Source organism: Choloepus didactylus, chromosome 17 (genome assembly GCF_015220235.1).
Source record: "Choloepus didactylus isolate mChoDid1 chromosome 17, mChoDid1.pri, whole genome shotgun sequence".
Classification (NCBI taxonomy): Eukaryota; Metazoa; Chordata; class Mammalia; order Pilosa; family Megalonychidae; genus Choloepus; species Choloepus didactylus.
In genome coordinates, this window is record NC_051323.1 from 77,520,465 (window position 1) to 77,541,544 (window position 21,080).

The following is a 21,080-nucleotide window of genomic DNA, read 5'->3' on the forward strand; positions in this document are numbered from 1 at the left end:
AGGAAATGGCCACCTAATACAAGGTCTTGAAGATGTTTTCCTACATTATCTTCTAGGAGTTTTATGGTACTTTCTTTTATATTGAGATCTTTGGTCCATTTTGAGTTAATTTTTGTGTAGGGGGTGAGGTAGGGGTCCTCTTTCATTCTTTTGGATATGGATATCCAACTCTCCCAGCCCCATTTGTTGAAAAGACCATTATGATTCAGTTCAGTGACTTTGGGGGCTTTATCAAAGATCAGTCGGCCATAGATCTGAGGGTCTATCTCTGAATTCTCAATTCGATTCCATTGATCTATATGTCTATCTTTGTGCCAGTACCATGCTCTTTTGGCAACTGTGGCTTTATAATAAGCTTCAAAGTCAGGGAGTGTAAGTCCTCCCACTTCGTTTTTCTTTTTTAGAGTGTCTTTAGCAATTCGAGGCATCTTCCCTTTCCAAATAAATTTGATAACTAGCTTTTCCAAGTCTGCAAAGTAGGTTGTTGGAATTTTGATTGGGATTGCATTGAATCTCTAGATGAGTTTGGGTAGAATTGACATCTTAATGACATTTATTCTTCCTATCCATGAACATGGAATATTTTTCCATCTTTTAAGGTCCGCTTCTATTTCTTTTAGTAGAGTTATGTAGTTTTCTTTGTATAGGTCTTTTACATCTTTGGTTAAGTTTATTCCTAGGTACTTGATTTTTTTAGTTGCTATTGAAAATGGTATCTTTTTCTTGAGTGTCTCTTCAGTTTGTTCATTTCTAGCATATAGAAACATTACTGACTTATGTGCATTAATCTTGTATCCCGCTACTTTGCTAAATTTGTTTATTAGCTCTAGTAGCTGTATCGTCGATTTCTCAGGGTTTTCCAGATATAAGATCATATCATCTGCAAACAATGACAGTTTTACTTCTTCTTTTCCAATTTGGATGCCTTTTATTTCTTTGTCTTGCCGGATTGCCCTGGCTAGCACTTCCAGCACAATGTTGAATAACAGTGGTGACAGCGGGCATCCTTGTTTTGTTCCTGATCTTAGAGGGAAGGCTTTCAGTCTCTCACCATTGAGTACTATGCTGGCTGTGGGTTTTTCATATATGCTCTTTATCATGTTGAGGAAGTTTCCTTCAATTCCTACCTTTTGAAGTGTTTTTATCAAAAAGGGATGTTGGATTTTGTCAAATGCTTTTTCAGCATCTATTGAGATGATCAATTGATTTTTCCCTTTTGACTTGTTAATGTGTTGTAATACATTGATTGATTTTCTTATGTTGAACCATCCTTGCATGCCTAGAATAAACCCCACTTGGTCATGGTGTATGATTTTTTTAATGTGTCTTTGGATTCGATTTGCAAGTATTTTGTTGAGGATTTCTGCATCTATATTCATTAGGAAGACTGGCCGGTAGTTTTCCTTTTTTGTAGCATCTTTGCCTGGTTTTGGTATTAGATTGATGTTAGCTTCATAAAATGAGTTAGGTAGTGTTCCATTTTCTTCAATGTTTTGAAAGAGTTTGAGTAAGATTGGTGTCAGTTCTTTCTGGAAAGTTTGGTAGAATTCCCCTGTGAAGCCATCTGGCCCTGGGCATTTATTTGTGGGAAGATTTTTGATGACTGATTGGATCTCTTGCTTGTGATGGGTTGGCTGAGGTCTTCTATTTCTTCTCTGGTCAGTCTAGGTTGTTCATATGTTTCCAGGAAATTGTCCATTTCCTCTACATTATCCAGTTTGTTGCCATACAGTTGTTCATAGTATCCTCTTATAATTTTTTTAATTTCTTCAGGATCTGCAGTTATGTCACCTTTTTCATTCATTATTTTGTTTATATGGGTCTTCTCTCTTTTTGATTTTGTCAGTCTAGCTAGGGGGTTGTCAATCTTGTTGATCTTCTCAAAGAACCAACTTTTGGTGATATTTATCCTCTCTATTCTTTTTTTGTTCTCTATGTCATTTATTTCTGCTTTAATCCTTGTTATTTCTTTTCTTGTACTTGGTTTAGGATTGGTTTGCTGTTCATTTTCTAGCTTCTTCAGTTGATCCATTAGTTCTTTGATTTTGGCTCTTTCTTCCTTTTTAATATATGCATTTAGTGCTATAAATTTCCCCCTTAGCACTGCTTTTGCTGCATCCCATAGGTTTTGGTATGTTGTGTTCTCATTTTCATTCGTCTCTATATATTTAGCAATTCCTCTTGCTATTTCTTCGTTAACCCACTAATTGTTTAGGAGTGTGTTGTTTAACCTCCAGGTATTTGTGAATTTTCTAAGTCTCTGATGGTTATTGACTTCTAATTGTATTCCATTGTGGTCAGAGAATGTGCTTTGAATAATTTCAATCTTTTTAAATTTATTGAGGCTTGTTTTATGTCCCAGCATATGATCTATTCTGGAGAAAGTTCCGTGAGCACTAGAAAAGTATGTGTATCCTGGTGATTTGGGATGTAATGTCCTGTAGATGTCTGTTAAATCTAATTCATTTATCAGATTGTTTAGGTTTTCAATTTCCTTATTGGTCTTCTGTCTGGTTGATCTATCTATAGGAGAGAGTGATGTGTTGAAGTCTCCCACAATTATTGTGTTAACATCAACTGCTTCCTTTAGTTTTGCCAGTGTTTCTCTCATGTATTTTGTGGCACCTTGATTGGGTGCATAGACATTTACGATTGTTATTTCTTCTTGCTGAATTGCCCCTTTTATTAGTATGTAGTGGCCTTCTTTGTCTCTCAAAACATCCCTGCATTTGAAGTCTATTTTATCTGAGATTAATATTGCTACACCTGCTTTCTTTTGGCTGTAGCTTGCATGAAATATTTTTTCCATCCTTTCACTTTCAGTTTCTTTGTGTCCCTGTGTCTAAGATGAGTCTCTTGTATGCAGCATATTGATGGTTCATTTTTTTTAATCCATTCTGCGAATCTATATCTTTTAATTGGGGAGTTTAATCCATTTACATTCAACGTTATAACCGTGAAGGCATTTCTTGAATCAGCCATCTTATCCTTTGGTTTATGTTTGTCATATTTTTCCCCTCTGTCTATTAATATCCTTTATTGTACCCATACCGAATCTCTTTAGTACTGAACCTTTCTTCAAGTCTCTCTGTCCTTTCTTTGTTTCTCTGTCTGTAGGGCTCCCTTTAGTATCTCCAGTAGGGCAGGTCTGTTGTTAGCAAATTCTCTCAGCATTTGTTTGTCTGTGAAAAATTTAAGCTCTCCCTCAAATTTGAAGGAGAGCTTTGCTGGATAAAGTATTCTTGGCTGGAAATTTTTATCACTCAGAATTTTAAATATATCGTGCCACTGCCTTCTCGCCTCCATGGTGGCTGCTGAGTAGTCACTACTTAGTCTTATGCTGTTTCCTTTGTATGTGGTGAATTGCTTTTCTCTTGCTGCTTTCAGAACTTGCTCCTTCTCTTCTGTGTTTGACAGTGTGATCAGTATATGTCTCGGAGTGGGTTTATTTGGATTTATTCTATTTGGAGTTCGCTGAGCATTTATGATTTGTGTATTTATGTTGTTTAGAAGATTTGGGAAGTTTTCCCCAACAATTTCTTTGAATACTCTTCCTAGACCTTTACCCTTTTCTTCCCCTTCTGGGACACCAATGAGTCTTATGTTCGGACGTTTCATATTATCTATCATATCCCTGAGGTCCATTTCGATTTTTTCAATTTTTTTTCCCCATTCTTTCTTTTATGCTTTCATTTTCCATTCTGTCATCTTCCAGGTCACTGATTCGTTGTTCAACTTCCTCTAGTCTTGTACTATGAGTGTCCAGAATCTTTTTAATTTGGTCAACAGTTTCTTTAATTTCCATAAGATCATCCATTTTTTTATTTAGTCTTGCAATGTCTTCTTTATGCTCTTCTAGGGTCTTCTTGATCTCCTTTGTATCCCGTACTATGGTCTCATTGTTCATCTTTAGTTCTTTGAGTAGCTGCTCTAGGTGCTATGTCTCTTCTGATCTTTTGATTTGGGTGCTTGGGCTTGGGTTATCCATATCGTCTGGTTTTTTTATATGCTTTATAATTTTCTGTTGTTTTTGGCTTCGTGGCATTTGCTGAACTTGATAGGGTTCTTTTAGGATTTGTAGACCAATTGAAGTCCTTATCTCTAATTTATCAGATCTACAGCTTCGTGGAGTACAGTTTCTCTAACTAACCAGCAGGTGGCGTCCACGAGCCACCTGTTCTCCACAAGCCAGTTCTCCCGTTTATCCTTTTTGGTGAGTGGGGGAGTGAGTCTTGTGGGGTCCAATTGGTGTACCAAGCTTGCATGTGTAGTTGGTGTTGCCTGCCCTGTATATGGGGTGTGTTTCTGGGCAGTCAGGGAGGGGGGGTGGCTCTAACAAGCAAATCTCCCTGGTGATCCTAGAGTTTTAAAGCTGCTGCAATAGTCTAATCCTTCAGTTCAGTCCTGCCACAGTTTGTCTCTGCCACTGACCCACAAGTCCTTGGTATTGGCGTTATGGCTCCTGAGACTTGCAAGTGGGCCCCTCTTCCAGGCCGTGCACCCTGGGTCCTCTGTTGAGGGATGACTGTGCTATGTCACAGGTGAGTGCTGTCCCCCCAGGGCAGTTCTGGGCTGCTGGGCTGTGTAGGGAGGCTCCCAGTCTGCTGAAATGATGGCTGAATGGGGCTTTGTTAATTCACACTGCTCTACCTTCCCAACTCTGGGACAATCAGCTGAGGTTGCAGGGAAGGCTAATGTCCACGCCCAGTTTTGTGGTGTGTGCCTGTTATTTGAAGCACTTCCGTCACACTGGGTTGTCTGGGGCAGCTCTGGGCTATGGGGCTGGCGATGGGCAGGAGTGTTTCCTGTCCACCAGGATGATGGCTGTGAGCGGACACCCCCCTTTTCTTGGGAAGTTGTGGTGTTTAGTGAATTTTCTCAGCCACTGGATTATTGCCTTTTGTCTCAGAGCTCCCTTAGTTCTGCTCTTGACTTGACCTGCCCAAATTGCAAGTCTTTGAAGCTTTCTGTATTGGGCTTCTTAGAGTAATTGTTTTAGAAAAACAAAAAAGGATTAAAAAAAAAAAAAAAAAAAAAAAAAGGGCCCTCCTCAGACATCTAATGGGTTATTGAAATGCTAAGAGACAAAGCAACCAGGGCCATTAAGGAAAGGTCCACAGGGCAGAGAGATCAGCTTTTCTTCGGGATTTGCATATGCGCCTCAGGGCCTGAGCTGGGGCTGAGCTCTGCCCTTCCCCTTTCTATGTTCACCAGAACTCCAAAAATCCTCCGCTTTTATTTTGGAGTTTTTCGTGTTGTTTTTTTTCTCTATGCCTGTCTCCTCTCTGCTGGGCTGGCTGCTCTCAGATTCTCTGGTGTCTGGTCTCAGTCTGTCTATGGTTGGAGTTTGGATCAGTAGAATGAGTTTCCGATAAGGGCTGCCACTGCAGTTCTCCCTTCTCCTTCCTGGAGCTGACAGCCCCTCCTCCCATGGGACTGAGCCTGGCAGGGAGGGGCGCGGGTCCCCTGGCCGCAAAAACTTACAGATTTCGCTGATCTCAGCAGTTCCACGTTTTCATGAGTGTTGTATGAAGTATGCCCAAAGTCAGATTGCTCTGTGGTGTCCAGTCCACACAGTTCCTGGCTTTCTACCTACTTTCCTGGAGGAGTAACTAAAACATACAGCTCACCAGTCTGCCATCTTGCCCCGCCTCCCCCATTCCCTTTTAAGGGCTCACCTGATCAGGTCAGACCCACCCAGGATAATCTCTTCCTTTTAATTATCCTTTTGAAAAGCAACTGATTTGAGACCTTAATTACATTAAAAGGTGGAATCCCTTCAGTTTACCACGTTATGTAAATCAACGCTGGGCGTGAAGGCCACGCGTGCACAGTAACGCCCCCGCTCAGTGGGGAGACAGGAAGCCAGGAGCCGCCACAGGGAGACAGGGAGCCACTCTTTAAAAACAAAAAACCCACCTTTATTATGCTTCCATGACTCAGTAATCCTTAGTAAATTTCGTAACAAATTCCACTTCACAGTAAACTTTTATTTTACTATGTGTGTGTATATAACTTCAGTTAAAAATTATATTCGATGAAATTTAACTACACTGACAGTAAGATCTACCATTTAGGCATCATTAAGCAAAAAACCTGCTAGTTAAATGTGATAGTCTACCAATTGTTAAATGCTTCTAATTTCATAGTTAAATGTGAAAATAAATGTGGACCTTAGTGACATACAGTAACTTAAAAGTCTACACTCTCATTTTTAAAATAACATGAATAAGTATTATCAATTTCTCAGAAATCAGTAGCACTTCACAGTTCTAGATGAGTTGGGCCTCTTTCTCCCCCTACCGAGACACACACCCAGTTCTCCGTTCCCCAGCCCTCCTGACGTCCTGTTTGTGTCGTTTTCTACCTTGCTGTCTCTCCCTCGTCCTGCTTTCTTACATGAGTTTCTGGGCTGTGCTCTCGGCAGAAGCAGAGCACAGTGAACAGTCTCAGCTGAAGAATTTGGTGACGGGAAGGAACACGAAATCGGGAGAGAGAGATGCAGGTTTAATCTCGGCTCACATTTATTAGCTGGCCTTTTGCTACAGGTAACAGAAAACTCAAGACAAGACAGCATAAGCAATAAACTTTTAAAATGTGTTTCACATGAAAGAAATCTGAAGTTTGAGCATCTATTCTCAAAGGCTGGTTCCTTGTGTCTTGGTTGTTATCAAGGACCCAGCTTCTTTCCAGCATTCTCCTGTCATCCTTGCCAGCTGAGCCAGCTCCTCCTGAGGTCCTAGGACAGCTGCAACATTTCCAGGTGTAATGTATAGACATGGCAACATCCAGCCTCTCCTCCGGCATCTTAAGACAAAAGGTAACTTTCCCAGAAGTGACCCCAGGGGGTGAGTCTTCAGCCTACACCAGTTACAGGCAGGAAGGGTGCACCTCCATTGTTTGTTGGAACCAGTGGTTTCCACATTACGCTGGCTGAGCTTTAGCATCACTCTGGGAACTACTGAAAACCTGATCTTAATATCAGAGAAAAGAAAAGAAAAATCAGAATCTCAAGGAGCAGGCCCAGGCACCAGCATTTTAAAGTAAAGCTGCCCACGTGATTCAAAAACGCAGACTGTGAGTCCCAAGTTTATCCTCCCACCCGCAATGAGCCAACCTAGGGCTGGGGTCAGAGTCCACCACCTGCACAGCACAGGTGACACCACTGAGGAAGGAGGGACCTTACCTACAACTGAGATGTTTGGGGGTGGCAAGCATGCGATTGTACACAACTAACAATGTGGCTATGGAGACCAAGGGCAGGCAACGCTTTTTGCAAACTGGGTTTCCTCACCAATAACTAGTGATAACTATTATTACGTCAGTGATCCCCACTGAGGACTGAAGCCCAGATTAAAGGGGCTCCATACACAGGGCCCTAGCACTTACCAGGTACTCAACCTAAAACATTCTGATCTCATCAAATCTCAAGTGTGTTTGTGACACTAACTGGCAGGGGCCCCATCCATGAAGACCCGTCATGCTGACTTAATTATTCCTGAAACTCATTTTTTTTTTCAAAATAAGTAACATTTTAATGCAGTATTTCTAAAAATCAAAATATACGTAAAAATCTATTTAGGAACAAATATAAAAAATGTAACTGAAGACCTGCCTGGTGCAGAGCCAAATTGGAATTTGAGGCCAGAAGAAAAGTGTGTGCCACCTATTCAGTTTTTTTTTTTTTTTTTACATACATCTGTATTACTTAAGATCATTTTGACCAGAATATTAAAGTTGTTGAAAAATAGTGAAACTCAATTACAAAGCTCACAGCATTAAGTATAAATATTTTATTTATGCTCAAATCGGTATTTATTATTATACTTTTACTTTCCTGGCTTTGAGGAAAGCTATCCCATGAATAATAGTTTCAAATTCAGTTTTGCTTATCTCATGTTCAACCGAATTGCCAACTTTGGCAGTTCTCCTGAACGGGGGCTGCCCTCAAATAAAACTGGCTTCAGGGCACGTTTTTCCTTTGCCTCAAGCTCTAACAGGCTCACCAGAAGCTCGCGCCTGACCTCCACCCAGGTTTCAAGTAAGGGCACCTTTGTTTTACCTGTGGTACATTTTCATATTTTGAGGTTCTTTCTAATTATTTTCTACTTCTAATATTTATTTTATTTCAGATACATAATAATACATAATTGTTGGAATAATCTAACTTGGAAACATCATCCTTCCATCCACGTTTTGACAGTTCCTGCAAACCCTTCACTTGCATTCTTGCCACTCACTGTCACCCCCAGTGTCTCCTGAGCTCCCCAAGGCAGTTTCCTCAAATGTGTTCTTGTCACTGCTTTCATTTAAGACAAGTTGTGGGCTCACAAAATAATCATGCATAAAATGAGCATTTCCATACACACCCCTCCCAATACCTTACACTGGTATGGAACATTTGTTACAATTGATAACTTTTAAAAAAATAATTGTAGTATTTATTTAACAGTAGTTATCTTTGTTATAATTGGTAAAAAAATTATTAACAATATATTATTATAAGGAATTAACTAAAATTGTGGAACTGTAACCTATGTTATTATAAGGAATTAACTGAATTGTGGAACTGTAACCTATAACATTCTTTGAAATTTGCTCTCTACTTGTTAAATCATACTTTGAAAGTTATCACTGTTCTGTATATGTCCAACTTCAGAATTAAAAATGTCTTTAAAAAACCATCATCCAGGAGATCTAAGATGGCGGCACAGAGAGGAGTGGAAGCTAGTTTGTCCTCCTGGAACAATAAGCAACCAGGAACAACTAGTAAATAATCTAGAATAACTGCACGGGGACAAACGTGACCATCCACTCACCATACACCAACCTGAATTGGAAGGAATGCTTGAGATTGTAGCATAAAATCTGTAAGCAGAAACTGCGGATCCAAGCTGGGAGCCCCCTCCCTGAATGGCCCAAGTCGCAAAGCTTCATGGAGCCAGAGAGCTCCTCTCTCTGAGTAAGCAAACATAGCTCAGCTGAGCTCCAACTGGGGTTTTAATTAACAAGTATGGACTATTCGATACGAATCCCCAACAAGCAGGCAGAGGCTTTGGGTGAAGACTGACGTTGGAGAACGTGAGAGTGGCAGTGGACTGGCCCTGAAGGGGGCTTTCTGTCCCTGTCTTGGCTCAGTGGAGAAAGCCTCAACCATTTTCAGTTCCCAGCGCTCTGACCCAGACAAGGGTGGAGACGGCAGAGTCAGAGGGACTATTCAAATGCAAATGGTATCTCCCTAGGGGGGGTGTATCTTCCCTAAGAGGAAAAGGGTGGGGATCAGCTCTACTACCCGCCTTCCATTCAGAACCAGACCCCAGAGCCTGGGGGAAAACAGCCACGGGCCACACCTTCTGACACCAGTCTGCAGCTACAGGCTGACAGGTGCCACCTGCTTGGCAGAAAAGCACAGTGACCTGAGGCCTCACAGGGTGTACTAATTTTCTAAGACACACCCTCAGGGAAACTGGATACTGAATAGTTCTTCCTTCTGGGACCAGAGCCCATTTTGGTCTGGGAAAACCTGATTGGGGTAACCAAGGAAACCATGCCTAGACAACAGAAAAACTACAACCTACACTAAGAAAAATGAAGTTATGGCCCAAAGGAACAAACTTACACTTCAACTGAGATACAGGAATTTAAACAACTAATACTAAGTCAATTCCAAAAGTTTAGGGAAGATATGGCAAAAAAGATGAACCATATAATGAAAACACTGGGCATACATACGGTAGAAATTCAAAGATCGAAAAACCACTGGCAGAATCTATGGAAATGCACAACACGAGATGAAAGAGACAATGGAAACATACAACAGCAGATCTCAAGAGGCAGAAGAAAACACTCAGGAACTGGAGAACAAGCCAACTGAAAGCCCACACACAAAACAACAGATAGAGAAAAGAATGGAAAAATACGAGCAACGTCTCCGGGAACTTAAGGACAAAACGAAAATCAGGAATGTACATATCATTCGTATCCCAGAAGGAGAAGAGAAGGGAAGAGGGGCAGAAACAATAATAGAGGAAATAATCAATGAAAATTTCCCATCTCTTATGAAAGACATAAAATTACAGATCCAAAAAGTTCACTTTACCCCAAATAGAATAGCTCTGAATAGGCCTAAGCCAAAACACTAAATATCATCTTATCAAACATCAAAGTTGAAGAGAGAATCCCGAAAGCAGTGAGAAAAGCGATCCATCACATACAAAGGAAGCTTGATAAAACTATGTGCTCATTTCTCAATAGAAACCATGGAAGCAAGAAGGAAGTGGGGGGATATATTTAAGACACTGAAAGAGAAAAACCACCAACCAAGAATCCTATATCCGACAAAACTGTCCTTCAAATATGAGGGAGAGCTTAAAATATTCTCAGATAAACAGACAATGACAGAGTTTGTGAACAAGATACCTGCTCTACAGGAAACACTAAAGAAAGCACTGTAGACAGAAAGGAAAAGACAGGAGTGAGAGCTATGGAACACAATTTTGGGAGACAGCAGAGCAATTGTAAGTACACTGAACAAAGACTGACTGTGAGCATGGTTGAAAGAGGAAGGGTAGGACCATGTGGGACACCAGAACAAAAGATGAAGGATAAAGACTGGGACTGTGTAACTCAGGGAAATCTAAGGTGCTCAACCATTGTAATAAAAGGTACAAATGTTTTTACATGAGGTAGAACAAATGAATGCCAACATTGCAAGATGTTAAAAATAGGGTGAGATTGAAGGGAAAGTATAATCAATGCAAACTGGAGACTATAAATGGAAACATTGTATTATGCTTCCTTTAATGTAACAAAGGCAATATACCAAAGCTAAATGCATTGGGGGGGGGGCAGGGAATAGGGGAAGGATATGGGACTCCTGGCATTGGTTGTCTGACTATTCTACTTTACTTTTGTTGCTTCCTAGCTGTCATGTTTTGTTTTTTCTCTCTCTCTCTCTCTTTCCTTTTCCTTTTGTCTCTCTGCCTTCCTCCTCTTTGGGGAAGAAATGGAGATGTCCTTATATAGATAGTGGCAATGGTGCTGAGTACATAAATACATGACCATGCAGGGAACAAATGATTATTTACTTAGGATGGAATGTATGGTGTGTGAACAAACCATCTTTAAAAATGGGTTGATTAAGAAACCTTGAGAGCACTATATTGAGTGAAATAAGACAGACACATAAAGACAAATATTGCATGATCTTCAGTGATATAAACTAATTATAATATGTAAACTCATAGACATGAAATGAAAGTTACCAGGATATAGAATGAGGCTAAAGAAGGGGGAGTGTTTGCTTATTATGAGCAGAATGTTCAACTAGGGTGAACTTAAACGTGTGGAAATGGACAGAGGTGATGGTAGCACATTGTGAGAATAACTAAGTGCTGAAAGGTGTGTGAAGGTGGTGGAAAGAGTATCCGCAGAGTCACGTTATGTCACCAGAAGGAAAGCTGGAGATTAAAAGATGGGAATGTATAAAACACTGAATCTTGTGTTGGACAATGTCCACGATTAACTGTACAAATATTTGAAATCTCTCTCATGTACTAGAACAAATGTTAACTAGAAGTTAATAATAGAGAGGCATATAGGAAAAAAATAAATACCTATTGCAAACTATATACTACAGTTAGCAGTATTTTAACATTCTTTCATCAACAGTAACAAATGTACTATACCAAAACTATCAATCAATAATGGAAGGGGGGGGTGGTTAGGAGTATGGGAGGATTTGAGTCTCCCTTCTTTGTCTTTATTTCTTTTCTGGAGTAATGAAAATGTTCTAAAATTGAAAAAAAAATTGTGGTGATGGATGCACAGCTGTATGATGGTATCATAGGCAACTGATTGTACACTTTGGATCTTTGGATAGTTGTATGGTATGTGGACAATCTCAATAAAATATGTGTATTATTAAAAAAAACCTATCACACATAATTTACATTAGCCATTTTACCCATATACCACCCTGCTGTTAACACCTGGTATTAGTGTCATACATTTGCTATAATTTATCAAAGAACATTCCTATACTTGTACTATAAATTATAGCCCACTGTCGAAGACAAGATTCACTGTATATGGTCCTATATTTTACCTTAATTTTTATTCAAGTAACGTACAGGGCCTAAAGGTTCCCCATTCAGCCACATGCACCTCTGTAGCTCAGCGTTGTTATTCTCTCAGTAATGTGCAACCATCACTACCACCCATTTCCACATCTTTACCATCAACCTAAGTAGAAATTCTGTGCAAATTAAGCATCCACTCCCCATTCTCGAACTCCTATCTATCTCTTGTAACCTAGATTCTAACTCTGAGTTTGCTTATTTTAATTAGTTCATATCAGTGAGACCATACAACATTTGTCCTTTTGTATCTGGCTCAATTCAGTCAATATAATGCCGTCAAGGTTCATCCATGTTGTCACATGCACCAGGACTCCATTCCTTCCTACAGTTGAATACTATTCCATCACGTGTATACATCACATTTTATTTGTTCATTGGTTGATGGACACTTGAGTTGCTTCCATCTTTTGGCAATTGTGAATAATACAGCATCAACACTGGTGAGCAAATATCTGTTTGAGTCCCTGCTTTCAATACTTCTGGGCGTATACTGAGTAAAGGGATTGCCAGGTCAGGTGGTAGTTCTATATTTAACTTCCTTGAATAACTTGACAAACTGTCACACGACCTTCCACAACAGATGCACCATTTTACATTCCCTCCAGCAATGAATGAGGGTTCCTGTTTCTCCACACCCTCTCCAACACTTGCAGTTTTCTGGGTTTTTTTAATAGTGCCATTCTAATTGGGGTGAGATGGTATCTCATTGCGGTCTTAATTTGCAACTCTCTAATAGCTAGAGAAGCTGAACATTTTTCACGTGTTTCTTGGCCATTTGTATTTCCTCTTCAGAGAACTGTCTTTTCATATCTTTTGCCCATTTTATAATTTGGCTGTCTGTACTATTGTCATTGAGTTGTAGGATTTCTTTATATATGCAAGATATCAGCCTTTTGTCAAATACATGGTTTCCAAAATATTTTTCCCATTGAGTTGGCTGCCTCTTTACCTTTTTGAGAAATTCCTTTGAGGTGCAGAAACTTCTAAGCTTGAGGAGTTCCCATTTATCTATTTTTTCTTTTGTTGCTTGTGTTTTGGGTGTAAGGTCTAGGAAGTGGCCGCCTCATACAAGGTCTTGAAGATGTTTTCCTACATTATCTTCTAGGAGTTTTATGGTACTTTCTTTTATATTGAGATCTTTGGTCCATTTTGAGTTAATTTTTGTGTAGGGGGTGAGGTAGGGGTCCTCTTTCATTCTTTTGGATATGGATATCCAACTCTCCCAGCCCCATTTGTTGAAAAGACCATTATGATTCAGTTCAGTGACTTTGGGGGCCTTATCAAAGATCAGTCGGCCATAGATCTGAGGGTCTATCTCTGAATTCTCAATTCGATTCCATTGATCAATATGTCTATCTTTGTGCCAGTACCATGCTATTTTGACAACTGTGGCTTTATAATAAGCTTCAAAGTCAGGGAGTGTAAGTCTTCCCACTTCATTTTTCTTTTTTAGGGTGTTTTTAGCAATTCGAGGCATCTTCCCTTTCCAAATAAATTTGATTACTAGCTTTTCCAAGTCTGCAAAGTAGGTTGTTGGAGATTTGATTGGGATTGCATTGAATCTGTAGATGAGTTTGGGTAGAACTGACATCTTCATGACATTTAGCCTTCCTATCCATGAACATGGAATATTTTTCCATCTTTTAAGGTCCCCTTCTACTTCTTTCAGTAGAGTTATGTCGTTTTCTTTGTATAGGTCTTTTACATCTTTGGTTAAGTTTATTCCTAGGTACTTGATTTTTTAGGTGCTATTGAAAATGGTATCTTTTTCTTGAGTGTCTCTACAGTTTGTTCATTTCTAGCAGATAAAAACATTACTGACTTACGTGCATTAATCTTATATCCCACTGCTTTCCTAATTTGTTTATTAGCTCTAGTAGCTGTATCATCGATTTCTCAGGGTTTTCCAGATGTAAGATCATATCATCTGCAAACAATGACAGTTTTACTTCTTCCTTTCCAATTTGGGTGCCTTTTATTTCTTTGTCTTGCCGGATTGCCCTGGCTAGCACTTCCAGCACAATGATGAATAACAGTGGTGACAGCGGGCATCCTTGTCTTGTTCCTGATCTTAGAGAAAAGGCTTTCAGTCTCTCACCATTGAGTACTGTGCTCACTGTGGGCTTTCATATAAGCTCTTTATCATATTGAGGAAGTGTCCTTCAATTCTTACCTTTTGAAGTGTTTTTATCAAAAAGGGATGTTGGATTTTGTCAAATGCTTTTTCAGCATCTATTGAGATGATCATTTGATTTTTCTCTTTTGATTTGTTAATGTGTTGTAATACAATGATTGATTTTCTTATGTTGAACCATCCTTGCCTGCCTGGAATGAACCCCACTTGGTCATGGTGTATGATTTTTTTAATGTGTCTTTGGATTCGATTTGCAAGTATTTTGTTGAGAATTTTTGCATCTATATTCGTTATATACCTTAGAGAGATTGGCCTGCAGTTTTCCTTTTTTGTAGCATCTTTGCCTGGTTTTCGTATTAGATTGATATTCGCTTCATAAAATGAGTTAGGTAGTGTTCCATTTTCTTCGATGTTTTGAAAGAGTTTAAGAAAGATTGGTGTCAGTTCTTTTTGGAAAGTTTGGTAGAATTCCCCTGTGAAGCCATCTAGCCCTGGGCATTTATTTGTGGGGAGCTTTTTGATGACTGATTGGATCTCTTTGCTTGTGATTGGTTGGTTTAGGTCTTCCATTTCTTCTCTAGTCAGTCTAGGTTGTTCATATGTTTCCAGGAAATTGGCCATTTCCTCTACATTATCCAGTTTGTTGGCATACAGTTGTTCATAGTATCCTCTTAGAATTTTTTAAATTTCTTCAGAATCCACAGTAATGTCACCTTTCTCATTCATTATTTTGTTTATATGGGTCTTCTCTCTTTTTGATTTTGTCAGTCTAGCTAGGGGCTTGTCAATCTTGTGATCTCAAAGAACCACCTTTTGGTGTTATTTATCCTCTCTATTGTTTTTTTTTTTTGTTCTCTATGTCATTTATTTCTGCTTTAATCCTTGTTGTATCTTTTCTTCTACTTGGTTTAGGATTGGTTTGTTGTTCATTTTATAGCTTCTTCAGTTGATCTATTACTTCTTTGATTTTGGTCTTTCTTCCTTTTTAATATACGCGTTTAGTGCTATAAATTTCCCCCTCAGTACCACTTTTGCTGCATCCCATAGGTTTTGATATGTTGTGTTCTCATTTTCATTCGTCTCTATATATTTAGCAATTTCTCTTGCTATTTCTTCTTTAACCCACTGATTGTTTAGGAGTGTGTTGTTTAACCTCCAGGTATTTGTGAATTTTCTAAGTCTCTGATGGTTATTGACTTCTAATTGTATTCCACTGTGGTCAGAGAATGTGCTTTGAATAATTTCAATTTTTTTAAAATTTACTGAGGCTTGTTTTATGTCCCAGCATATGATCTACTTTGGAGAAAGTTCTGTGAGCACTAGAGAAGAATGTGTATACTGGTGATTTGGGATGTAATGTTCTGTATATGTCTGTTAAATCTAATTCATTTATCAGGTTGTTTAGGTTTTCAATTTCCTTATTGGTCTTCTGTCTGGTTGATCTATCTATAGGAGAGAGTGATGTGTTGAAGTCTCCCACAATTATTGTGTTAACATCAACTGCTTCCTTTAGTTTTGCCAGTGTTTTTCTCATGTATTTTGTGGCACCTTGACTGGGTGCATAAACATTTATGATTGTTATTTCTTCTTGTTGAATTGCCCGTTTTATTAGTATGTAGTGGCCTTCTTTGTCTCTCATAACATCCTTGCATTTAAAGTCTATTTTATCTGAGATTAATATTGCTACTCCTCCTTTCTTTTGGCTGTAGCTTGCATGAAATATTTTTTTCCATCCTTTCACTTTCAATTTCTTTGTGTCCCTGTGTCTAAGATGAGTCTCTTGTATGCAACATATTGATGGTTCAGTTTTTTTGTTCCATTCTGCGAATCTACATCTTTTAATTGGGGAGTTTAATACATTTACATTCTGCATTATAACCGTGAAGGCATTTCTTGAATCAGCCATCTTATCCTTTGGTTTATGTTTGTCATACATATTTTTCCCCTTTCTCTATTAATATCCTTTAACATACCCATACTGAATCTCTTTAGTTCTGAACCTTTCTCCATGTCTCTCTCTCCTTTCTTTGTTTCTCGGTAGGACTCCCTTTAGTATCTGAAGTAGGGCAGTCTGTTGTTAGGAAATTCTCTCAGCATTTGTTTGTCTGTGAAAAATTAAGCTCTCCCTCAAATCTGAAGGAGAGCTTTGCTGGATAAAGAATTTTTGGTTGGCAATTTTTCTTAGAATTTTAAATATGTCAGGCCACTGTCTTCTCGCCTCCATGGTGGCTACTGAGTAGTCACTACTTAGTCTTATGCTGTTTCCTTTTTATGTGGTGAATTGCTTTTCTCTTGCTGCTTTCAGAACTTGCTCCTTCTCTTCCATATTTGACAGTGTGACAGAATATGTCTTGGGAGTGGGTTTATTTGGGTTTATTCTATTTGGAGTTCACTGGGTATTTATGATTTGTGTATTTATGTTTTTTAGAAGATTTGGGAAGATTTCCCCAACAATTTCCTTGAATACTCTTCCTAGACCTTTACCCTTCTCTTCCCCTTCTGGAACACCAATGAGTCTTATATTTGGACACTTCTCCACCTTCCCAACTCTGGGACAAACAGCTAAGGGTGCAGGGAAGGCTAATATCCACGCCTGATTTTGTGGTGTGTACGTGTGTTATTGGAAGCACTCCCATCACACTGGGTTGTCTGGGACAGCTCTGGGGCTGGCGATGGGCAGGAGTGTTCCCTGTCCACCAGGATGATGGCTGTGAGTGGACACCCCCCCTTTCTTGGGAAGTTGTGGTGTCTGGTGAATTTTCTCAGCCACTGGATTTACTGCCTTGTGTCTCAGAGCTCTCTTTGTTCTTCTCTTGTCTTGCCTTGCCCAAATTGTAAGTCTTTGAGGCTTTCTTTATTGGGCTTCTTAGAGTAATTGTTTTACAGAAGGAGAAGGAAGAAAACAAAAAAGGAAAGGCCCTCCTTGCAGATCTAATGGGTTATTGAAATGCTAAGAGACAAGGCAATTAGGGCCAGTAAGAATCAGTCCAGGGGGGCAGAGAAACTGGTTTTTCTTCTGGATTTGCATAAGAGCGTGACTCTGCCTGAGCTCTGCCCTTTCTATGTTTACCAGAACTCCAAAAAGCCTCTGCTTTTATTTTTGGGTTTTTCTTGCTGTTTTTGCTAACCCTATCACCTCTCCGCCGGGCTGGCTGCTCCAGGATTCCCCAGTGTCTGGTCTCAGTGTGTCTATGATTGGAGTTTGGATCAGTAGAATGAGTTTCAGATAAGACCCGCAACTGCAGTTCTCCCTCCTCGTTCCCAGCACTGATGGCCCCTCCTGCCACAGGACTGAGCCTAGCAGGGAGGGGCGCAGGTCCCCTGGCCATGAAAACTTAGATTTCGCTGAACTCAGCAGTTCCACTTGTTCATGAGTGTTGTATGAAGTATGTCCAAAGTCAAATTGCTCTGCGATGTCTAGTGCATGCAGTTCCTGGCTTTCTACCTACTGCCCGGAAGGAGTAACTAAAACGTACACCTCACCACTCCGCCATCTTGCCCCGGCTCCCAGAAGTTTACTTTTATCACTATTTTTCAAAGTGTTTTAATCAAGAAAGGATGCTAGATTTTGTAAAATGGTTTTCTGCATCAATCAAGATGATCATATGGTTTGTCCCCTTGAATTTGTAAATGTGATGTATTACATTAGTTTTATTTTCTTTTGTTGAACCTCCCTTGCATACCTGACTTAATAAAACCCATTTGATCGTGATATTTAATTCTTTTAATGTGCTGCTGGATTTGGTTTGCAAGTATTTCGTTGAGGATTTTTGCATCTGTATTCATTAGAAATTGATTTGTAATTTTCTTTTCTTGTATCTTTATCTGGCTTTGGTATTAGGGTGATGTTGGCCTCATAGAACGAATTAGGGAGTTGTACTGGTTTGAATCTGTTATGTACCCCAGCAAAGACCATGTTTTTTTAATCCATTCCTGTGGGTGCAGACCTGTTGTGGGTGGGATCTTTGGGTTAAGCTATTCCAATTGAGATGTGACGTAGCCCATTCAAGGTGGGACTTAATCCTTTACTGGATTCCTCTATAAAGAGGATAAAAGACAGTAAAAGCCTAGAGAGCTCAGAGAGAAATGCCCAGAGACATTTGGAGACAGCCATTGAAACCAGAACCAGGAGAGAAGGGCAAGCAGATGTTGCCAGGTGCCTTCCCATGTGACAGAGGAGCCCGGATGCCAGCAGCCTTTCCTCAGAGGAGGTATCTTTCTCTTAAGGCCTTAATCAGGACACTTTCATGGCCTTTTAGGTATAAACTTGTAACCTAATAAAACCCCATTGAAAGAGCCCACCCGTTTCTGGTATCCTGCATTCCAGCAGTTTAGCAAACTGAATCAGTATTGTTCCCTCTTCTTCAGTTTTTTGGAAGACTCTGAGCAAGATAAGTATTGATTCTTCTTGGAATGATTGGTAGAATTCTCTGAAGCCACCTGGTCCTGGACTTTACCTTGTTGGGAAGCTTTTGATAACAGATTCGATCTCTTTACTTGTAACTGGTTTGTTCAAGTCTTCAATTTGGTCTTGAGTCAGTGTAGGCTGTTCATGTGTTTCATCCATTTCACCTAAGTTGTCTAATTTGTTGACTTACAGTTCATAGTATCCTCTTATGATCTTTTAAATTTCTATGAGGTCATGTGTAATGACCCCCCCCTCATTTTTAAATTTATCTACACACATCTTTTCTTTTTGTTTTTGTCTGTCTAGCTAAGGGTTTGTTGATTTTATTGATCTTCTCAAAGAACCAACTTTTGGTTTTATTGACTCAATATATTGTTTTTTCTGTGTTCTGAACTACATTTACTTCTGCTCCAATCTTTCTTTTTTCTTCTGCTCACTTTGGGATTAATCTGATGTTCTTTCTTTACTTTCCCCAGCTGTTCAGTTAGGTCATTGATTTTAACTCTTTCTTCCTTTTTAAAGTAAGCAATTTAGGGTTATAAATCTCGGCTCAGCACTGCCTTTGCCATAGCTTTTGATACACTGTGGTCTCTCTTTTGTCCATCTCAAGATATTTACTGATTTCTCTTGCAATTTCTTCTTTGACCCACTGATTAAGAGCCTGTTGTTTAATCTCCATGCATTTCTGAATTTTCCAGTTCTCCCACATTACTGATTTCCAGCTTCATTCTATTATGATCAGAGAAAGTGCTTAGTATGATTTCAACCTTTTCAAATTTACTGAAACCTGTTTTGTGCCCTAGGCTGTGATCTATCGGGAGAATGAGCCATGAGCACTTAAGAAGACTGTACATCCTGTTGTTTTGGGGCGCATTATTTTGTATAGGTCTGTTAGGTCTAGCTCATGTATCATATTATTTAGGTTCTCCATTTCCTAATTGATCCTCTGTTTAGATGTTCTATCTATTAAAGAGAATGGTGTCTTGAAGTCTCCCAGTATTACTGTAGAGACGTCAGTTTTGCCAGTGTTCATCTCATGCACTTTGGGGCACCTTGCTTAGGTGCATATTTATGATTATTAAATCTTGGTGAACTGCCCATTCTATTAATATATGTTTATCATTGTCTCTCATAGCAGTTTTGCATTTAAAGTCTATTTTGTCTGATACTAGTATAGCTACCCAAACTTTTTTGTTGTTGTTGTTACTCCTTGAGTGGACTATCTTTTCCCATCCTTTCACTTTCATCCTATTTATATCTTTGGGTCTAAAATGAGTTCTTGTAAACAGCATATAAGTAGATCATACTGTTTAATCAATTCTGCCAATCTGCTGCTCTCCAGAAAAGTGTGCCAATTGTCTATCATTTTATATTTTTAATTCTTTAACTCTCTGATTGATTTAGGATGTTAAAAAGAGCACATGGGAACTAGTCAGAGCTTCAATCCTTTAAGGGTATCTTACACACATTTTTCTGCGAAGTCCTATCCATTAGTGAAAATTTCTTGATACTTAGGACACCTGATTTTATTACATCCACCCACCACATGCTCTAAAAAGCCTGAAGTAACAGGAAAGCCAGCTGCCTCATACATACCCTGGGTCTCAGGTGAGGGTGGGAAAACTCGCAGGATTAGTAACTGGATGATCTGCCTGGTTCCTTTGTTGAAGAGTCGCACAAGTGAGACTTTTGGTTGGGGAGTTTAATCCATTAACAATCAATGTTATTACTGTAAAGTCAATACTTATGCCACACACTTTATCCTTTGGCCTTTGTCAGGTCTATTTAGAAATCCCCTTAAAGGGTGTTTCTTGTAGCGCAGGACTCTTTCTTAACAAACTCTCCTTTATTTCTGTGGGATCAATAGTTATGTCCCTGTTCTCATTTCTGATTGTATTGATTTGCATCCTCCCCCACTCCCCCCTCCCTCCCCCTTTCCCTCTCCCAGGTAGGGTCCATTGATCTTCTCAAAGAACCAACTTCTGATTTTGTTGAGTCTCTCTACTGTTTTCCGGTTCTCAATTTCATTTATTTCTGCTCCAATCTTTGTTATTTCTTTCCTTCTGTTTGCTTTGGGTTTAGTTTGCTCTTCTTTCTCTAGTTCCTCCAGGTGAACAGTTACTCAGCTCTGCTTTTGCTGCATCCCATAAGTTTTGATAGGTTGTTTTTTTCATTTTCATTTATCTTGAGGTATTTACTAATTTCTCTTGTAATTTCTTCAAGAGTGTGTCGTTTAGCCTCCAAATACTTGTGAATTTTCTGACTTCTGCCTATTACTGATTTCCAAGTTCACTCCATTATGATCCAAGAAAGTGTTCTGTATAATATCAGTATTTTTTAATTTGCTGAGAATTGCTTTGTGACCCAAGATGTGGTCTATCCTAGAGAATGATCCATG

At 39.3% G+C, this 21,080-nt stretch overlaps 1 protein-coding gene across 2 annotated transcripts in view; it reads right to left on the reverse strand.

Annotated features, from left to right (window-relative positions):
- The window catches only part of ZC3H8 (zinc finger CCCH-type containing 8), a 109,620-nt gene that overhangs the window by 37,527 nt on the left and 51,013 nt on the right, over positions 1–21,080 (reverse strand). The window contains exon 9 of one of the 2 annotated variants that reach the window (XM_037807724.1): positions 6,503–6,974. The exons of the other annotated variant lie outside the window; for it this stretch is intronic. The gene's annotated coding sequence lies outside the window, so the exon portion shown is untranslated. Of the gene's footprint in view, positions 1–6,502; positions 6,975–21,080 lie in introns of those variants that run through there. 2 annotated transcript variants of the gene reach the window in all.